Raw genomic sequence first — 21,731 nt, 5'->3', positions numbered from 1 at the left:
GACTCCTGTGCACTGACCATGAAAGGTAGCACATTAGTACTAAAATGTCAACCAGTCCGAGTATTTGAATTCATCAGTTTAGCATAACCGTAACATAACACCTAAAGAGTGGCAGATGGGCCTGTGTGTTTTATTAGGGTATCAGGGTAGCAAAGGTAAATTAGAGCGTTCAGGCCCAGATGCCCTAGCCTGGGCATGCCCAGTGACTACAATGGCACAATGAACAGACCAGGGATAACTAGGAGAACGCAGAACTACGGAGCAAGCTTTGCCTTCATCTTACCATATTGCCTCAAGTAGTAAACGCTTAGGAAAAGCCAGTCAAATTTAACTCTCAAAAATTGATTATCACCTTCCAAATACAGTGTCCTCCATATAGTGTACTGTTAATAACTAACATAAAAATATCTCTCATCCGGGTCAGCAGGTGGCATAGTGGGTAAGGGGGCTGGACTCCCACATGGCCGACCACAGTTGGAGTCCTGGACCAGGAGTCTTACTTTCTCACTTTCTCTCTTTCTCTCTCCTCCCTCACCACTCTGTGGTCAAATTAAACTAAATAAATAAATAAATGGGTAAATACAGTTAAAATATGAAATAATGCTTTAAAAAAATCTCTCATCTACTTCTGGGAATGCGAGTATCCACACGTATTGGCTCTTCGGTTTTCTGAATCATTTTTATCATTATGCTTTTCTCATCAATTTGAATTTTAGACAACAGAGAATATGTTTATTACTTTTTTATCCTTCCTTCAGGGATTTACATTATATCCAAGAAGGATTACAACTCAGTGCGCATCAGGCTGAGAATTCTACTCTTAATAACATAAGACATTTCACAATTATAGGTAAAATCTGTCTGGATTAGTTCTTTGTGTGTTGAGGTTAGCCGATATATTCTTTTATCCTCATATTTTACTGTTTCAGAGCACACAAGCAGAAATTTAAGAGCAAAGAAATGCATGCTGGATAAGCTGACTGAACAATTAGAAGTATTTTAAATTGACTGAACAAAAACAAAAAAGTCGAATAAAGCTCACCTTATATAAATGCCTTGGGTATAAAATGAGGAAGCAATGCTTTTGAAATAAAAAGCAATGAATCTTCTTCGTAAGTTCTCTATGGCATTTAAGCTATATCTAATTTGGAAAAAAACACGTTATATAAAAATTTATATGAGAAACTTAATCATATTGATGTGCTTTAATGTGGAAAAATAGTGAAAAAACCTGGGAAGAGTCTGTTAACAAAGAAAACTTGAGATTGTTCATCAAAGTGCTGTTTATTACCCTTAGGTTTTGTCAAAGTACCATTTCCAAAGTTACTAAGTGGCAAAGAACTGGAAAAACTATGCATTTAAAAGATATTATTTAAGCAGAATGTCTTGTATTTGCAGCAGAATAAGAAATTAATCCTGCCTTGGAGAGATTCATCTTCTCTCCATTGTTTCCGTTGTTTTGTTCTTCTCCTTTATCTCCTGTGAAGAAGTGATTCAGCTCCTTCTGGGGCACAACGCATATAAGAGAGAATTTGTCTTTTAATTAACTTATGATTTGAAGCAAAACTTTCCTGTGTCATTGAGACTGATTTAAATGTATCATTAAAGACTACAATGGGACCAGGAGTTGACGTAATGGCTATATTGCTGGACTCCCATGTATCCGAACACAGTTAGAGTCCCAGACCCAGTAGCTTAAATTCATCCCGGGCACGTGTGCGTGCGTGCCTAAGATCCCGAGAGGAGAATGGAGAAGAGACTGTGGCCTGGCCATCCACCCTGGGGGGGTGATTTCTCGCTTTCTGTCTCTCTGTCTCTCTCTGTCCTTCTGGCGAGCACATGTGCCATATAGCAAAAACCTCTCAAAAAAAAAAAAAAAAGACTACATTAAAAGGAGAGGACAGAACTCTGGCTAGGTAAGAATGATTGGTGACAATGCCACATGCCCTAGTGCTGGGTCTAGCACAGTGCCTGACATACATTAAGAGTTCAACAAAATTGAGTAAACAAACAGACATGTCAATAAAAATATGAGTAAAATATTTAATTATGGAAATGCTACAGATTGCATGTCTTAACCATTTTTATTAAAAGGAGAGGACAGAACTCTGGCTAGGTAAGAATGATTGGTGACAATGCCACATGCCCTAGTGCTGGGTCTAGCACAGTGCCTGACATACATTAAGAGTTCAACAAAATTGAGTAAACAAACAGACATGTCAATAAAAATATGAGTAAAATATTTAATTATGGAAATGCTACAGATTGCATGTCTTAACCATTTTTAGAGTTTTTGTTTTCTGAGGTTTTTGTTTTATCTTTTTCCAATGCAAAGGACAGTTTATTAAGTAAAACTGAAAGTACACTCCTGAGGGATAAGAGTAGGCCCAAGAAGAGAGAAACGGAGAGTGGCCCAAGGCCCCCAGAAGTTATCTTCTGTGAGCTTTACAATTTTTTAATCTAGGACATGTCAGTTGATCATTGGCTGGACTCACTGATTGTTTTCATCTCATTGGATCTATCAACTGTGTCTGGGTACACTAATCCATCTCATTGGCTCTAAAAAATATAGCTTAATCGGCTGGACATCCCCCACTGGAAATCTCCAGCCTACATTAATGCAGGTCAGGAACTGTTTGCCCTGATAAGTGTTTCTATATAGCCACACAGACAGATGTTGTAGCCCCCTTTCTGTTTCCATTTCTACCTTTCTCCGACTTCATTTTCAACCTTTTAGTCTCCCTAATTTTAAACAGTGATTTTGACCTTTATGCGGTAGTCTCCCCTTCTCTGTGCTTTCACTTTCTGTGGTTTTAGTTGTCAACAGTAACCAGGGTTCCAAAACCGGTGAGTACAGTACAGTACTTTGAGAGAGAGAGAGACAAAACACACATGCACACAACTTTCGTTACAGTATACATTATCATTGTTCTATGTTAGTTATTGTTACTCTCTGCCTATGACTAGTTATAAATTAAGCTTTATCATAGATACATACAAATATGTATAAGAAAAATATAACACACACAGGATTCAGTATTATTTGCAGTTTCAGGCATCCACTGGGGGTCTTGGAACACATCTCCTGTGGATGAGTAAGGACTTCTATATGGTACAAGTGTTACAAAACTGCAACTAAAAGATAACAGTTCTATAATTTGACAGAAGAGCCAAAACTAACATCTGACGTGACTGAGACTGAAGTTCTTTTTTTTTTCTTCAGTGCCGATCATCATGTCATAGGTTTTATTTTATGATTTATTAAATAGATTCAAAGTCCAGACCATCCACGACCACAAATCACATTCACCATAGTATTTACCTATTATGTTTTTCTTGAGAAAATTTTGTTTATTATTTTGTTCCTTCAACTCATGGCATCATGGAAGACGTTCACTCAAAGATAGATTGCGACCATGCTAAGTGTTCTCTATGGCTTCAATCTTAAAATATCTTAGAAGAATAAGAATTCAGGGGGAAGAAAAAATTTAAAAACTTCAAACTAAACTCCAATATAACCTTCTACATGGAATTACAATCATCCTTCAAAGGTGAATTTCCTAGAGTTCATTTTGTTACTAGTTGTTTGTCATTTGTCCTTTCCTTTATTTCCACTGGTATTTATAGAGGATTTTTTAAAAAATTGTTCAAGTAAGAGCATCCACCTTGTCTTTGCCTATATTTTTAATGAAATGATGACAACTGCAATGCCACTTTTGAGAATTTAGAATGTTTTTATCACCATGAGTCAGAATGATCATATTACCTGATGATGTTACGAGCTGCATATTTTACTTTTGTTACACTCAGGTGTTCAATGAAAATATGACTTCTTTATTTCTATGTTACTGGTTTGAGCTTCCCTGTGAGACCCTGCCCTCCACTGAGAAGCAGCAGAAGGAAAATGTAGGCTGTGTTTCTTTGAAAGTCAGCCCCTACATGAATAGTTCATGTTGAGGCACGGCCTTCCATGTTCTGGACCCTCCCCTTGTTCCCACAGAAGAGCGTGCTTAGTAGTTTACTCTGAAAAAGGGCAAAGGAAGAACACTGGCTGGTCTTGGTTCACATGTCCTATTTAAAATGGTCAAATGTAGATAAAGAGGTAAAATTATACATGGAAAAGCCTATGAAAATCTAATGAATAAGACAGTAGAAGACTCGTTTAACGAAAGTAGTCAAGAAAAGGGCAGAAGGTGGTGTGGAGGTTAAGGAAGCTGGATCCCACATAGCCAACCACACAGTTCGAGTCCTAGATCTGGCAGCTTGAAAATCATGCAGGGTATATGTGTGTATCCAAACTCCCAAGAGGAGAATGGAGGAGAAGGGATTATGGCATGGCTTTCCTCTCTGGAAGGTGATTTTTCACTTTCTCCCCCACCTCCTTACTGACCTTTCTCTCTCTCTGGAGAGTGCACATGCCCTATAGGGAAAAAAAAAATAAAGTCAAGGAAGATAAAGAGTTTCAAGATAAAGAAATTCGAGAATTTCAAAACAAAGTGTACACACTGTAGGTGGAATGGTGGAAAGAAGATCTGAACTGGACATCAGTGGAAAGTTGATGTGGAGGGACTCAGAGGAGTAGGGTTAGTGAGTCGTCCCTGGCCTCCTGTTCCCAAGAATGATTACTGTACAGTCACAACATAAGCAATTAGAAGAGAGGGAGAGAGAGAGAGAGAGGAAAGGAAAAAAGTGTGGACTCTAGAATCATTCATGAAACGTGTGTGGGCTCATCTTTGATTGAGTCTCATAATCCTGTTCTATGAAGCTCAACTTCATTCTTGAGGCAACTATTCCTCTTCCATTGGCTGTTTTCTGGCTTTCCTTATGGCTTTTTTGCCTTCTGCCCCCCAAAACGTGAGCTTCAAGGTTACTCCAATCACTTCTTAAAGACATCAAAGACCAAACGAGAACACCCTTTGATCTCTACCCAGCCCCCTCTCCACAGCAGAGTGCCTTCCTTCCCAATTTCCTACACCATCTAAATTCCCATATTTGGGAAAAAAATCATGCTAAAATAAGTACCTTTTGAAATATAAATACACAGAGAAGGGTAAGTAGGACAGATTGGAAAACAAAAAACGAAAACCTTTGTTCTCCTGAATTACTGTCTGATCAATAAAATGAATGAGAAGAGAAATATATACCATATGGCTCTTCATGGTTGTTTTAAGTAAAACACAAATTTGACTTTATGAGGGGTTTCTACAAGTTTATGAAAAAATGTATATTATGAAAAAACTATCCATAGATTTTAAAGTCTTTCGCACAAAAAAATTAACTTATACATTAATCTCCTTTTTTTCATGAGAAATCCTCCCATATCTCTTAATGCCAGGTGAAAAAAGTTTTCAATGCAAATTCCTAGTGAAAAGTACATATGTATATATTTATATAAAAATACAATATGTCTTACTATATATTATATTTAATTATATATATGTGAAGTATATGTATCTTTTTTTTTAAAGGAAAACTGCCATTTCCCAATTCTGAGGCTAGTAAGATCTCAGTAAAGAGATTTTCTTGATTAAGACTTCAATCATTTTGGATCAATATGACAACATGCCTTCTCATCTCCTAGTTTGCAGTTGATGAATGAGCCTGAGAAAATCTCACAATGAGGCAGATTCCCACCACCCCAATTCATGGTCTCCAGTGTCAACTGAACACTAAACCCCGTTTAACCCTAATGTGCACTTTCAGTCCTCCTCAAATCTGTAGAGATTATTCTCTCCATTGAGCAAGTGACCTTGATGTAGAGCAAATGAAAGCTCTCAGCTGTAAATTTTCTTAATTCTCCACCCATGCTCTTAAGCCTCTCTGTAGATGTAACTTCTCTCACCTCAAACAGTCTCATAAAAAGGAAATATCATGTGTTTTTTTGTTTGTTTTATTAGATAGAGATTTTTTCCTATAGGTTAAAGGCCCTCACTGGAGAGACAGAGACAGAAAACAAGAAATCATAGCCACACTACAATCCCTTCTCCTCCATCTTCCTATCAGGATTTTGGGTACGCGTGCGCATGTGCCTGGTGTGTTTTAAGCCACCAGGTCCAGGACTCGAACCATGGTCAACCACATGGAAGTTCAGCAACATAATCATTATGCCATCTCCTGGTCCCGATTCTATTCTAAGTAGAATTTTATACCAACCACAGTGTCACTCAAAGGTAAAGTAATTTTTAGGCACACAAAAACAAAGGATTTACTCTCTATAGAATATGACAAGTGTACTATTAAAGGATGTACTTCAGCGGGAAGAAGTGAAAACAAGGAATGTACGGGATATAAGAAATAATAGTGAGCAAAACATATTAAAATGTCAGAAAATTTGATTCACCTTTGACTATAAAGATAACAGGCTGTGGAACCAGCAGTTAGTGTAATGGCTATGTCGCTGGACTCTCCTTTCCCTATTGCTTTTTAATCAGATCCCTTTTAATAATTTCTCTGTCTTTAATGTAATTCTCTATTTGATAAGACATGGTTCTCCTGGTTTAGTTCTTTGCCCATGGTTTCTTTAGGTTCTTTGAGCATATTTAAAACACTTGATTTAAAGTCTTTGCCTAACAAGGAGTTAAGATCCCTCAGGGATAATTTTTATTCATTTATTTTATTCCTGTGAAGAGATCATTTTTCCTTTGTGCAGATAGAAAAAAAAAAAAAAAGACATGGTTAAATTGGGATATGTTGAATATTATAATCTGACAACTCTCAAAATCAGAGTTCATCCTTTTCCCCAAGGTTTGGTGTTGCTATTTTCCATCTGAGAACAAAGGACCAAATACAAAAAGTAAAAACTGAGTAAAAAGAAGAGAGAAATTGACCATTGAACAATAATGATCGCAGACTTTAGTAACTCACTTTTAATTATGGACAGAACAGTTGGGTAAGTATTAAATTGCACTATAAACCAAGTAAAGCCACTATAAGCCAAGTGTAGAACACACTGCCCAGCAACAGCAGAGTAATATTCTTTCTTCGTAAGTACACTGGGAGCATTTTTGATAGATCCTATGCTAAGCCATAAAAGAAACCTTAATACATTTTAAAGGACATAAATAATGGAAAGTATATTTTCTGACCACAATAAAATTAAATTAGAAATCAAGAACATACATAAACCTGTGAAACTGAAAAATATGTGGAAATTTACAAATTATTACCAAACAGCCAATAAGTCAGAAAATAAATCAATGAGAAAACAGCAAAATACCTTGAGATGAATGAAAATGAAGAGACAATGTACTAAAACATTTTTTTTTAGGGAAAGCAGTGCTCAAAAGGAAGCAAGCAGAAGGGAGAAAAACATCAGACTAGAAGTTAATGAAAGATGAGAAAAATTATTAATAAAACCCAAAGCAGTTTCTTTGGACAAATCAACAAAATTCTAAACTTCTGGATTGACTAAGAAATGAAAGACAGAAGATTCAAATTACTAGAATGACAAATGAAAGAGGGGATATTGCCACTGACTTCCCAGAAATTAAAATAATTATTAAGGGACATTATGAATAATTGTAATAAACTCATGCCCACAAGGATAAGACAGGGTCATGCAGCTTCACTTATGAATGACATATATTTAAAGAAGAATTAATAGTGATTATTTTTCTAACAAAAAAAGTGGAAGAGGAGGTATGCTTCTCTACTCTCTGAGATCATGATTGTCCTGAAACTGAAATCAGACATACATCAGAAAAAAAGAAAGAAAGAAAGAAAGAAAACTGTACTCCATTATCTCATATGATTATGCCTGCAAAAATCTTCAACAAAATACTAGCAAACTGAATCCAACATTATGATCATTAATTTTTTCAGCTCCACTAGATGAGGAGTTGCCTAGTCATTTGGTTAAACATTATTTATAAGTGTGCTGTGGAGTATGTTTCTTTCCGGAAAAGGTCAGTGTTGGAGTTGGTTGAGTCAGTAAAGTTCCCTTCCAATGTGGGTAGTCATCATCCAATCCACTGAGGGCTGGAATAAAACAAAAGACAGAGACAAGAGGAATGTGTCCCTTTTTTCTGTCTCACCTTTTGAGCTAATTCATTTCATTCTTTCTTCTCCTGCATTATGTGAGACTGATACCATGAGCTCCCCTGATTCTTGGGCCTTTGACTGGGACTGAAACACACCACCTGCTCTTCTGGATTTCCAGTTTGTAGACAACAGATTATAGGACTTTTCACAGCATGAAAATTGCATGAGCCAACTCTCTATCTATCACAGATAATATCTATGTATTATCTATTTATCTTTTTAAAGAGCCCTCATAAATATGCACTAAATGCACTAAAAACTCATTTAGGAATAAACTTAACTAACGTAGTATAATATTTGTATATTGAAAACTGTAAAACATTTTTAAAGAAGATCTAATGAAATGGAAAAATATCCTGTGTTATGGACTAGACGATTTAATACTATTAAAATGATAAAACTTTTCAGATTGATCAACAATTTCAATGTTATTTCTTAAATATTTTTTATTTATTATTATTATTTATACATTCAATCACTATACATCATTTAGATTGTAAAGAGACTTTATCCAGCATGATATACACTTCATCAGGATCCCAAGATGTCTTATTTATAGAAATTGACAAGCTGATTCAAAATTCATAGTGAATTTCAAAGAGTCCATATAGTTAAGACAGCCCTTAAGATGAAAAGTAGGAAGACTCACACCTACCAAGTATTAAACTTACTATGAGAAAAAGCAATCAAGACAATGTGATACTGGCATAATGATAGATGTATAGACCAGTGGAAAAGAACTGAGGATCCAGGAAAAGAAAAAAAAAACAAAAAACTTTCTTATGGTCAATTGACTTCTTTTTGCCAAAAGGTGAGTGTACTTGCCAGAGAGAGAGAGTTAAAGTGAGAAAGCAGCCCTCCCATGGGGTGTGGTCGTAATTCCTTCATCCACTTGTCCATCCTGTTTTTAGGATTTTGGGTTCACACATATATGTTCCCAGAATGTTTTTCAAGCCTCTGGATCCAGTTCTCAAGTCACAAGGTTGGCTACACGGGATCCAGTCACTCTAACCACCAGGCCTCAGGCTGACGCTCTACTGACTTTCAGTAAGGGCACCAAGACCATTTGATGGAAAAAAAGATAGTTCATTAAATAAATGGTGCTGAGACAAGTTAGCAGCCACATGCGAATTAATCAAGTTGGAGCTTTACTTCCCATCATATACAAAATTTAACTTGAAATAGATCAAGGACTTTGAGGTAAGAGCTAACACAATAAAATTCTTAGAAGAAAGTAATGTAGAAGGATAAATCTCAATGTGTTTGGGTTTGGCAATATTTCCTGGATATGATACCAAATGTCCAAAAAACATAAGAAAAATAGATTGAACTTCACAAAATTAACAAGTCTATGTTTCAAAAGACATTGTTAAGATTTTTTAAAAATGGTTATTTTTATACATTTGATCACTGTATGTAATTTAGTTTGTATAGAGAATTTACCCAACATGAAATACACCTCAGACCAGTCCAGCTGAAAGCATGATACACATCATCATCACCAGGTAATAAACCATTTTATTCTGCTCCACTGCATCATCTATTTCTCAATCTCTAATATATTTTGGAACTTTAATATACTTTTATACTTAAGATATATCTGTCACTCTCTTAAGTACTTGGCATTTGATTAAGTCTGTATGATTGATAAGGCAAGCTCCAACCCTTTATGTTCTTCAAAATTGTCTTAGATACAGTTGATTTTGTATTCTCCTAAATTTTCAGAATCAACCACCAAGTGCCATGAACAACCTTGTTGGTATTTTGCTGCAAATTGTACATAGTACATAGATCTATTGATGGAGAATAGGTATATTGACAATACATAATTCTCTTTCATATAAAGTTACACTACCCATCACTGAGGTCTTGTTCTTGTTTTTGATTAATATGTAACTTTTGTCCTTACAGATACACATTGTTAGCTATATTGCCATATAACTTGTTTTGTAAATAATATCTTCTTAAAATTTACATCGCTATTTGTTCGTGATAAAAAATGCAGTGATTTTCATTTATTGATTCTGCATCCAACAAACTTACTCTACACTCATATACTTTGATGATTTAAGTGAAGATGTTCTAGAATATATTTCAATAAAACTAAAATCTTGAATGGCAGTTTAGTCTGACTTTTCAACCCTCAACCATTATCTTCTTTACTTTGCTATTCACTTTCTAGAAGGTCACATAAAATGTTCAACAAAAGCAATAATTTCATCCTTCATTGCTTTGTGTCTGATCTTTAAGGAAATTTTCTAATATTTCATGGTTAAATATATTTATTGTGAAATGTTGGTGGTCCTGCTGCTTCGGATTAAAAAAGTGTCCTACTAATAGTACTTTTCTAAATTTACCTATAGATATTTATCCAGTACTTTTTCAGGAACTCTTAAAACAATCATATTTCTTTCCTTTTTAAATCTGGTAATTTAATGAATTACATTAACGCTTTAGACTGAGACAACAACTGAATGTATGTCTTAGGTTGAACCCAACTTGATTTAGTATTTTTATCAAACTTTGGTGAATTCAGTTAGCTTTTTAATACCCATGTTATAAGTAATATTTATTTTTAAATTTCTTTCTGTTAATATGACTGATTTTATTCTCAATTATATCTTCCCTCTCCTTCCTTTCTTCATAATTTACTCTAGAACACATTGGGTGGGAAGAAGCAAGCCCAGAATTCGTGGTGTTGGGAGAGCAAACACAGTGGCCTAGTGTGAGGTGACTACATGGTCCACTAAGCTTTAGAGTTCAGGCAGGGTGAGAAGGTCATTGATAGGGCTTACTTGTGGAGTGTGTCAAATATCAAAGACCCTCAGAATTCCTTAGTAAGTCCAATATGAGTGACGAGAATATCCACACAGGAAGTATCAGCAAAATTAGCAACTAGAGATTAATTGTACACTAGAAGACTTGACCAAGCTGGCAAACATGATGAGAATAATGAGCAACCCTGCAGTGTTGGATTGGAATTTAGGAAATTAGTGCTGATTTCATGATTTTTGAATTATGTATACATACACATACATGAAGATACACAAACACATACACATGTATGTTTTCTTTCTCTCTCTCCATTGAAAAGGTCTAAGAGCAACAGCAATCCTCACACTCATGAGTTTGTAGGTAAGCATCATTCTTCACAGTACGGTGCCAAGACTCTGGAGAAATGGCTGAATGCTAGGTTAGGACAGGGATGTTCAAGATAAGCCTGGAACGTCTTGTGACATAAAGAAATGAGGTGCTCTAAAAATGATGAGGACTTGGGAAAAGTTTTCAGAAGACAGTCCAAACAGTTCCCACTGAGCAAGTCTGGTGTTATTTGATCAACAAAACAAAAAAATTACAAAAATAAAATATGACCTGGTTTAATAGGATAATGATTCATGAATCCATTCTACTATGAATAAACAAATAGAAAGAAATATTTTTACAGTGTAATGCTAACAAATTAAATAGAAAGAATAATATAATTAGAAAATATCCATTTGACAACCATGATAGTAATGATTAATTCAGTTGAGTAAATAAGATTAATAAATGGAAATTTCATGAGGAACAAGATGCTTGCATAACCTAAAGTTACCTCATCACAAAATATTTATTGATTACAAGAGGGAAGAAAATTAAGTTTGCAGTAGAGAAGCATGGAACTGGAAAATATTTGGGAGTATTCTTATTTTGTGGCAGAATGGTTATCTGTATAAGTTCAATAATGTATGTTGCCTTGAATCAGAAATTGGAAATATTTGTTACTGGACAGGACTTTGACTGGAATGTCATATCTGAAGGTCAATCAGAAAACCTTGGAACTAAGGTAGATCTCAAGTAAGCCAACAGAAGCTCTTGGAAAGATGGCCTGGCACCATAAACAGTTCAGCCTGGCAGAGAGGATTAGAGAAGCTATATGAAAGAATTTGTACTACAAAATAATCTGGACTTTTCAGCCCAGCATTGTAATCAGTGGAGATTGCAAAGGGACAGCCACAACAACCAGAGGATTACCTACCTCAAGGAAGACTTTGAAAGAAGAAAAAGAGACTTACCTTTGCTAGCAGATGGTATATCACATACTTGGTAGGTAGGGCTGAGTTGGGAAGTTCATGTGTGAATTATGTGCTGGGTGTTTGCTTTTCAACAGTTTTGAGTAGTTGATATGTAAATATTTTCTCAAAAATATTTAAAACCATACAGTCTCTGTTGTTATAGAGTCATAAATAAAATTATAACATAGAATTTGAAAAGTGGGACCAGCAGGTGGCGTGGTGTTTAAGGCGCTGGACACTCCCACCTGGCCGACCATGGTTTGAGTCCTGGACCTGGTGGCTTGCTTTCTCACTTTCCCTCTCTCTCTGTGTGTGTGTCTCTCTTTGGTGAAATTAAAATGAAAGAATGAATGAATAAATAAATAAGTAAAAAGTCTTTTTTAAAAAAGAATTTGAACAGTATCTTTAAAATTCAGCTTTTTGAAATTTTGAAAGTTGTTCATTAACTGTCAAGAACTGTGGAATATGAACAAAAGCTTTTTGTTATGTAAAGTAAATGTTTGTAGGAAAATGTAAAAATAAATAAATAAATAATTTTTAAAATGCATGAATTCATGAAGAAGTACAAAGTCCCTTCTTAGGGGAGGATGAGATATGTGGATAGCCCACTCAGTATACTGTTTTCTTGGTTTTCACAGGAGTGTGTGTGCGTGTGTGTGTCTGTGTGTGTGTGTGTGTGTGTGTGTGTGTGTGTGTGAGGGGAAAGTTGTTGAGAGATGGGGGGAGGGTTGAGAGGCAACAGTTAAAAACTAAAACAGGATTCTTTCAGCACCACCCACACACGCCCACCAGAGGGAGGAAGGACAGAAGGGCTTAGTGCCCTTCTCAAGATCATATTTGGTAGCCATTTGACTCAGGAGATACAAGTGGGTACAATGAATTTCAGCATATAAATTTAGGTGTTCCTCTGCCCTACTGCTTAGCGACCTTTGATATCCAGCTGTTCACTGATATCTCAGAATCCATGTTGGAAATGTCCATAGGAAAGAGACTTTAGCAGCTAAGTCAAAAAGGAAAGAACATTGTAGTTATTCTGAGCTCAGGCTTTACAATCAAAGGTATCTGAGATCAGCTCCTAAGCCTACTGGTTACAAGCATGCACTCTTGAGCAAATCACTTAATATCTTTGTAACAAAATGCTTTCTAGAAGTTATAAAGTTCATAAAAGGGTACAATAGCATGTATTTTGAATTGCTTTGTAAAAATTGTTAGATTATTGCAAGTGGCACGATGGTGAAAGCACTGGACACTCACATGGGTGACTGCTGTTAGAGTCCTGGATCTAGTGGTTTTAAAACCAGGCTGGGCATATGTGTGTATGGCCCAAAATCCTAAGAGGAGAATGGAGGAGAAGGGATTGCAGCATGGTCAGCCCCCCTGGGGGGATGATTTCTTATTTTCCCTCTCACTGTCTCTCTCTGTTTCCCTCCAGCAAGTTGCACACACCTTGTGGCAAAAACCTTGAATACTTATTATTCCTGTTACAAAATAATAAACCCTGAATTACAGGTGGGGATTGAACTACAAGACTGTCCAGGTGCAACAAGCATATTTTCTGTAATGGAAATTAAATCATTTTAATCTACTGATTTTATTAACCTTAGTAGTCTGTTTTGCAGCTATTTGATCATTCTTTGTATTTTTGTCATGTCCTCTTTCTTGTAACTCAGTTTTTAGTATCATCAATAAGACCTCATGCGTTTTACTCAGTTTCATTTCCACTGACAGCACGATTTCAATTCAGTGTTTCTCTTACTCAGACCTGTGTTATGTCATATTACACACGTCTTTATAGGAAAAAAATAGCTTATCTAAATAGGAGAAGTTAATGATGCCAATCACTTAATCCCTGATTTTGTTGCAGAAACTCACTTAAGGGCAAAAATATTAGATAACGTTGGATTTACTGTGGTAGACCCTTATCAAGCATCTGTGTGGAACTGGATTTCTCAAGTTTGGCATTGTAAACATTTGGAGCTGAGTCATTCTTTGTGTGGGGGTGGTCCTCTATCCTACGTGGTGAACAATATTTCAGTCCTACCCATTGTTTGATATTTAGCAATATCTCTGGCTTCCATTCACCTAATGTCAGTAGTACCTGTCCCCAATTGTGACTCTGAAAACGTTCCCAGACATTTACATGTGTCCCCTGAGTGGGAAAGAATGGATTGCTCCTGATTGAGAACTAGTGTAAAACTAAGGGATGGTCAAAGGCAGGTAAGGCACCTTTTCATTTGATGTTCTTTTCAAAATCATATTTCTACTAATAATGTAAATTAATGCACATTGAATTTCCTTGCTGTTGTTCCCAGCTCATGTTTTTGGAAGTTCTTGCTCAAATTCAGCCTCTTGCTCTTGACTGTATATTTTATTTTACTAAAAAAAAAAAAAAAGTTGGAATGGAAATATTTCTCCAGGTGCACTTGTTTTCTACAATTAATCCTAAATATTCTCTCTAAAAATTATTAAATGCTTGTTTTCATTAGCATTTACGTTGTTAGGTGATACAAATAGCAAGCTCAAGAATATGCAAGAGGAACTGATTTGACTTTTCCAGAGCTTTCCATTGCTGCTAATTGAGCACCCCTGTATATGCTTAACGACATTTTTCTCAATTTCTCTTCTGCATGGATCTGTATAGGATCAATAGACTTGTATTGACCCAATACGAAGAGACTTTTGAACAAAATTTTTAAACTAAGAATGAAAATAGCAAGATTTATTTTGGTTGCAATCTATTCTTTAGTTCACATAGCACAAGCTTAATTATTTTTCTTGTCAATGGCATAGTCCCCAGTTCTGAAGGTCATTTAGCACCTCCTATAAGTCCAGACCACTGTAACCTATATTTTAGGCAAGTATGGAGATTTATAAGTATTCTATTAGTATGATACAATAATATTTAAACCAGTATCAAGTTTGAGAAAGAATGTCATTTTAATTTAAAAGTTCATCTGAATACCAGAAGAATTAAGAACTCATATAGGAAGGATGATTTAAGCCAAGCATAACAGCCAGAGGAGTTTGACTAAAACTCCCCAGTGAAATAGTAAAGCTTAGTATTTAAGAAATAAATAAATAAAGGCAGGGGAAGCCCCATAGCAGAGTGGATAAGAGCTGTGATTGGGAGCCAGATCTAACATGGCAGGCTGCAATTCAAATCCTGACTGCAGTGGCTGAAAACATGTTGGACATGTGGGTGCGTGTGCATGCACTCGAAATTCTAATTGCAAGGAGAATAGGAGAAAAGGGATTGTAGCATGACCATTCTCCATGGAGGGGTGGGAGAGGGTGTGCTTTCTCTCTCTCCCTCTATCTGGCTAGTTCACACACCCTTGGGCAATTAAGCAAAGTAATAAGTCCTCTATAAATAGTCCTTAAGACATGAAGAAAATGGAAACATATATTTTAGAAAATCTATGAACATTCCAAGTCCACATTTGATTGTACTAGTTTATAAGAAAATATGTATGCTAAGAAATGGTTAAAAACAATGAAGTGAACCAGTCAGTGGTGGAGTGATTAAGGAGGCTGGATTCCCACATGGCTGACTATGCAGTTCAAGAACCAGATCCAGAAGATTGAAAACGCACAAGGTGTGTGTGCATGTGTGCATCACTCAATGATGGAAAATGGAGAAGGGGATGCTGGACCATCCCCTGGGTGTGATGTTTCCTCACTTCCTCTCTCTCTCTCTCGCTCTCACTCTCACTCTCTCTCTCTGGCAAGTACAAATGTCTTATAGCAAATTAAAAAAAAAAAAAGATAAAAATAGCAGGCAATGAGTGAACTTTAACAAACCATTACAGTAAACAAAAGAGATACAGAGCCTTGACCGAGCCAAAAGATTATCTCGGGGTGACTGGGGATACACATGTCTGTGTATCCCTAAGAAGCAACATCAAAGGCTTAACAACATATATGTGTGCATTGCAGGGGACAGGGAGGCTGTATGGAGAGATAGCCTTCGCTAAAATATTGCAATTATTTATTATAACAAGAAAACAATAATAAGGTCTGGGAGGGACAACCATAACCAGAATTGCTGGTTATGACAATTTAAAATAGCCTCAAATGCGTGTGTGTGTGTGTATATATATATATATATATATCCATATATTATATATACAACATAGTCAATATATGTTTGTGTAAATATGTACACATATATCTGCATGTATATATCTATATATCTATAGCTACCTAAAAAGACATGCAGAGATATAGTAATGCATGTCCCATACACCAGAACAAAGGCAGGAGTCAGATGGTGGTGCTGCATAGCAATGCAAGTGAGCTCGCACAGACAGGTCCCCTGTTCACGTCCCAGAGCTTCTCTTTACAGGATGGGTGCATATGTGGCTGGGAGGGGGGTTGGATTATGGCATGAAGACCCTGTTGTGGGTGCCTGTCTCTCTCTCTCATCAAAACATGAATGAACTCTTTGAAAAGTAGGCAAATATCTAACTAAATAGAAAAAAAATGATTCCAAGTAACTATTACATATGTGCTTAAATAAATAAAAGAAACTCTATTTAATGAAGTAAAGACAGGTAGACATAAAACAACTTTAATGTCCAGTGAGTAAGGTAGGAGGACCTCTAAATTATACCATTGTTTTCTTCCAGTCTAGGAACAATAGGCTTTCCTTTTAGCTCAATGTTAGCTTAACAAGGGTCCCAGAAGGTCTAGATTAACAAGACTTGGGTATCACTATTAAGTTGAATTTTGCCAGAATTCACATCAGGAATTGCCACGTTACAGAGCATTAGATGCTACAACCACAGAGCTGGACTCCGAGGAGATCCTGTGAGTTATGCTGGTAAATGTATAGCTTATTCTCACTGACAGAGACAGTTCAGCAAAACCTGGGATCTGTTGGAAGAGTGGGTTTTACAATTATATAACCTCATCCCCATCTGTATCACTATCTGGTAAGAGTTGGGGACATATGGGTTATGAATGTCATATTACACTTCCCACACCTGTCAGGAGGGGGAAAGGCCCTTTTGTCATAAATGCTGATATTGCTTCTAAATTAGGATGATTAAAATCATGTTAATGACAGTGATGGCAAGAGATACCACAACAGTAGCACTCACGCTTCTGGCTTATTTGTCCCTCTCAACCTTAGCACTATATCTATTACAAAAGCATCAAAAATATTCACTGGTGACTAGCAGATAGTATAATCATTACATTGCTGGACTCCCATGTAGTCAACCACAGTTCAAGTCCTAGATCCGGTGGCTTAAACTCACACCGGTCACGTGTGTGTGCATTCCCAAGATCCTGAGAGGAGAATGGAGGAGAAGAGACTGTAGTGTGGCCATTCCCCCTGAGTTGATTTCTCACTTTCTGTCTCTCCAGAAAATTCACATGCCCCATAGCAAAAATCTTTCTTGGAAAAAAATAAATAAATCATTGAACAAACTGCGTGTCCATCACTGGAGCCTGGCCTCTCTATCTTTGGTGATTTCAATCCTTGGGTACAGGAAGTAAGGCCTTATTCATCTTTTCCAAACCACTTGAGTCTCTCCCCTCCATGACATGTTCATACCCACCAGGCTCCATCATATCCCTGACAACCCTCTCGATTATTTCCTTAAACATGCTTGAAGATGTCATGATATCCTATTTTTTGTACTAGCTATTTAGTGTAATCCTTGTCCACCAAGAGTATAAAAAACTTCTCAATGGCTAAAATCCATTTTTTCCTCATAACTTCTAGAAAAGACATATAGCAATTGACCAATAAATACAGATTGACTTGACCAGAAAATAGCGTTGTCCTTTTTTATGCATTCAAGTTTTATTAGCAATTGTAGTTTTAGCTGAATAGTGCAATTCACATAGGAAAAATCTATCCTTTAAGAATATTCACTATCTAATTAGAATGCCTCCTCACTCCAACCAGTGGCATAAATGTCATATTTTCATATTTAATATCCCTATTTATTTTCTATGTGTGCACATACATAATTTTTTCTAATAAATTTGATATATCTCATGGTGCAAAGTGTAACTATTTCTAATTAGTTTGATCAAAGATACCATAGTCAGTGCTGAGTAATGGAAATTATGCCAATAAAAATTCTATTGCTTCTGACAGGGGGAAAAATGGCCATCCATTGATTCAGCCCTCCCAGCCTTCCAGAGAAACATTTACATGTGATGTATTTATAAGAGCACATAAATGTATATATAGTCACCGTTTGTAATAGTCCTAAAGGCTCCGCCGCAGAAGCAGCAGGACAGCAAGCTATTTCTGCTGACTCGTTTATTATCTAGGCCATGTTCCACTCTAGTCTACTGTGACTTTAACTCCTGTGCTTTCTGTGAGGTCAGACGGGGCATTCGAAGACCAGGACTGACCATAAGGAATGCCAATATGGCTCTCTTTTGTTTCCTTGGATTCCAGAGACTTTGATGTCTGGATAAAATAGGATAGCCTTACTAAAAGAGTAACACAAAGAGCAATTGTTGCAAGAAAGAAGTAAACTGACGCGTATTAAGGTATGTAAAAGTCTATGGAGAGCTTAGTGGAAATGAGCTGAAGCAAGGATCTGGGGACATATCTGGAAATGACTGATTTCTCCAGAGTACAAGAGGTTGGGAACCAAAGAAATTTTAGGAGATGTCACAGTACATAATGAGTAAAAATATAGCTTAGTCATTGTAGAAGATTCCTCTTGGAGACTCATAGTAAAAGACAGTCTAAAGAAACAGGATCTGGGAGGAACTGAGGATTCCACCAGCCTTGGAGGTTACCTTTGCAGTCAGAACTGTCTGAGTTCACATCCTTCTTCTTCTCCTGCTGGGTAACAGGCACTCCCAATCATGTTTATGAGGTATGCGAAGCTTTAGCTGCTTCATCCACAAAATTTGTCAACCAAACTTCCAGGCATATGAGAAATGCTTCATAAATGAAATATTCTCTCTCTTTTTCCGTATTGATTCACTCATTTGTTAGTCCATGAATAAGTAATAAGAGCAAATTAATTCCAAGAAGATAGGGATATAGGCATCAACACTTTCAATGTAATCCCTTCTTAAATGAAGTTTATATTCTGATAGATAAGTTAGAAATTGACAGCATAAGGCCATTGCAGTGATGTAGCATGCCTCACAGTGCTGGGTCCACATGGAACATCAAGGTTTGGTTCCTAGGTCAACCTGTACATACTGGACACACCCACATATATGTGCCCATGATTCTGGATATCTGAGAAGACTGGGAAGAGGATCGTAGAATAGTGAGACCCAGGTAAGGGAACAGTTCTCTCATTTGAAAAGTAAATAAATAAACTTAAGAAAAGGAACTAGCAATATCATTAGCAAATAAATATTAAGTTGTAACTCTCAAATGTTCTGTTAAAGGAAAATCCAGGTACAAGAGACCTAAGCCTAGGTTTCTATAAAATATTCCCCTGTGGAAATGACTTTTAAGGCAAGATAAGAACATGAATAAGATCAAGCAAGGTAAAGTCATCTAAGGCAGAAATATTGATAACAGCTTGTTTGAAGTCCCATAGTCCTAAAGGATCTTGACAGGTCTTAGGAAACAAACAAAAGGTCAGGATGAATTGAATGCAACATAAAAGGTGAAGATGTGAACAGAATGAAGTGAGTCAAAAATAGTGGGTAGATTTTGAGTGTGTTAATGAAATGACTTTTAATAATTACATGTAAAACTAGTAGAATTTATTCTTAGTGTAATCTAAAAACTAAAAGATATTAAATGAGAAGGTGACAGAAGAATGATTCTATTTAAAAGCAGCTTAAAAACCAGCACATGGCATGTTTATGGCTCTGGATTCCTACAGAGTTGACTGTGGTTCAAGTCTTGGACCTGGTGGCTTAAAGTTCATGCCAGGGACATGTACGTGCATGCCCAAAATACCAAGAGGAGAATGGAGGAGAAAGGATTGTGGTATGGCCATCCACCCTGACAGGTTATTTTTAACTTTCTGTTTGTCTTTTCAAGAGTGCACATGCCCTATAGCAAAAATCTCTCTCAATAAATAAATAAATAAATAAAAACATCATGTGCCCTAATATGTTTCATGTTACAATGGAAAATTTCACTTTCAGAGAAAGTGTTTCTCAAGGTTCCACCTTAAATTTACAGAATGCTTACATCTAAAACTCAGGGTAGCTTTTTCCATACCATCAAATGAAAACATTATTTCCTAGTCTCATAGTGAAAAAGTTCAAGAGTTTTCAGGGAGATGAATCAATATTACTTTTCTTTCTTTCTCCAGTTCTGAACAAATTGGGTACAAGAACGAATAGTAACATAGATCAGAAATTTAAAAATATATATTCATTACTTATAAAATCTAAGTTACAGTGGCTCATTTCAAAAAGTTGAACATGCTCAGTGTATTTATCTCAGATGTGCAAAGTAATTCACTCTTCTGAAGTGGAACATTTGATAGAACAAAGAGAAGCTAGGAAGGTTAAACTAATTAACATCCCTCAACATGTAAGGAGTTATCAGAAGTAGGCAAGTAACTTCTTCCAAATACCAAAGAGACCATTACCTATAATGGGAAAGTGAAAAAGGAAGCTCCTCACATTCATAAAGGAGGTAAACAATATTGACAATTCATACATGAAATAACCAAAACAAAAAGAGTTTATTTAAGGAGGAACAAAAGGCTTTCAGAATTATAACCAAATTAGAAGAGGGGGCCATTCTAAAAGTGAATAGACAGTTTTTGAAGCCTGGGAGGCAGGGAAAGGATCAGAGATGCAAAATGGCATTTCCCATTTCTATACTGTTAAGAAGATTGAAAACCTTGTTTTACTATTGTAGTCATAATTTTAAGCCTATACCATTCTAAAGATGGATGTCATCTTCACTTTTACCCATTGCATAATTAATCCATCCTTTATTTTAATTTTATGTACATCGTGTATGATTTTATGTCTCAACTAGGTATGACAGGGAGAGATTTGAAGGATATGTTGGCTTAAGAACTCCAATCTTCAGTTCTTTTATTTCCTGTATAAAATCAGTGAAAGAGCATTTTATTTAAGCACATTCATTTACAGACTTCGTTAATGTGAATAACTCTAACAGGGAGAGAAACTGTCACTAACACTCAAAAAATATATTTCTGCCTGAAAACTAAAGTCCCAAGGTAGCCTTCTAGCCACACTGATGCTACATAATTCTGTTTTAAATGTCATCATGAAATGAAATATTCACCTCCACAATGGTATTATGTTGAAAGCACAAATTTTCACTTCTTCTTTTCTTCTTCTTCCTCTTCTTCTTCGTCTTTTTTTTTTTTTTTTTGAGAGGTTTATTCTATAGGGCATGTGCACTCCCTAGAAAGACAGAGAGAGACAAAGAGACAGAAAGTGAGAAATCACCACCCACCCCCTACCCCCCCGCCCAGTGAGAATGGCCATACTGCAATCCCTTCTCCTCCATTCTCTTCTCGGGATCTTGGGCACACATGCACACGTGCCCAGCGTGAGTTGAAATCACTGGGTCTTGGACTTGAACTACAGTCGACTACGTGGGAGTCTGGTGACAAAGCCATTACGCTAACTGATGGTCCCAGAAAGCAAAAAAACTTTTGAAGCACTGATGAGTTCTATGCAGAAAATGAAAATTCAGGA

The sequence above is a fragment of the Tupaia chinensis genome, unplaced genomic scaffold (assembly GCF_000334495.1).
Source record: "Tupaia chinensis unplaced genomic scaffold, TupChi_1.0 Scaffold000027_1, whole genome shotgun sequence".
Lineage (NCBI taxonomy): Eukaryota > Metazoa > Chordata > Mammalia > Scandentia > Tupaiidae > Tupaia > Tupaia belangeri.
The sequence above is the reverse complement of the archived record's forward strand: the minus strand, read 5'-3'. Positions refer to the sequence as shown.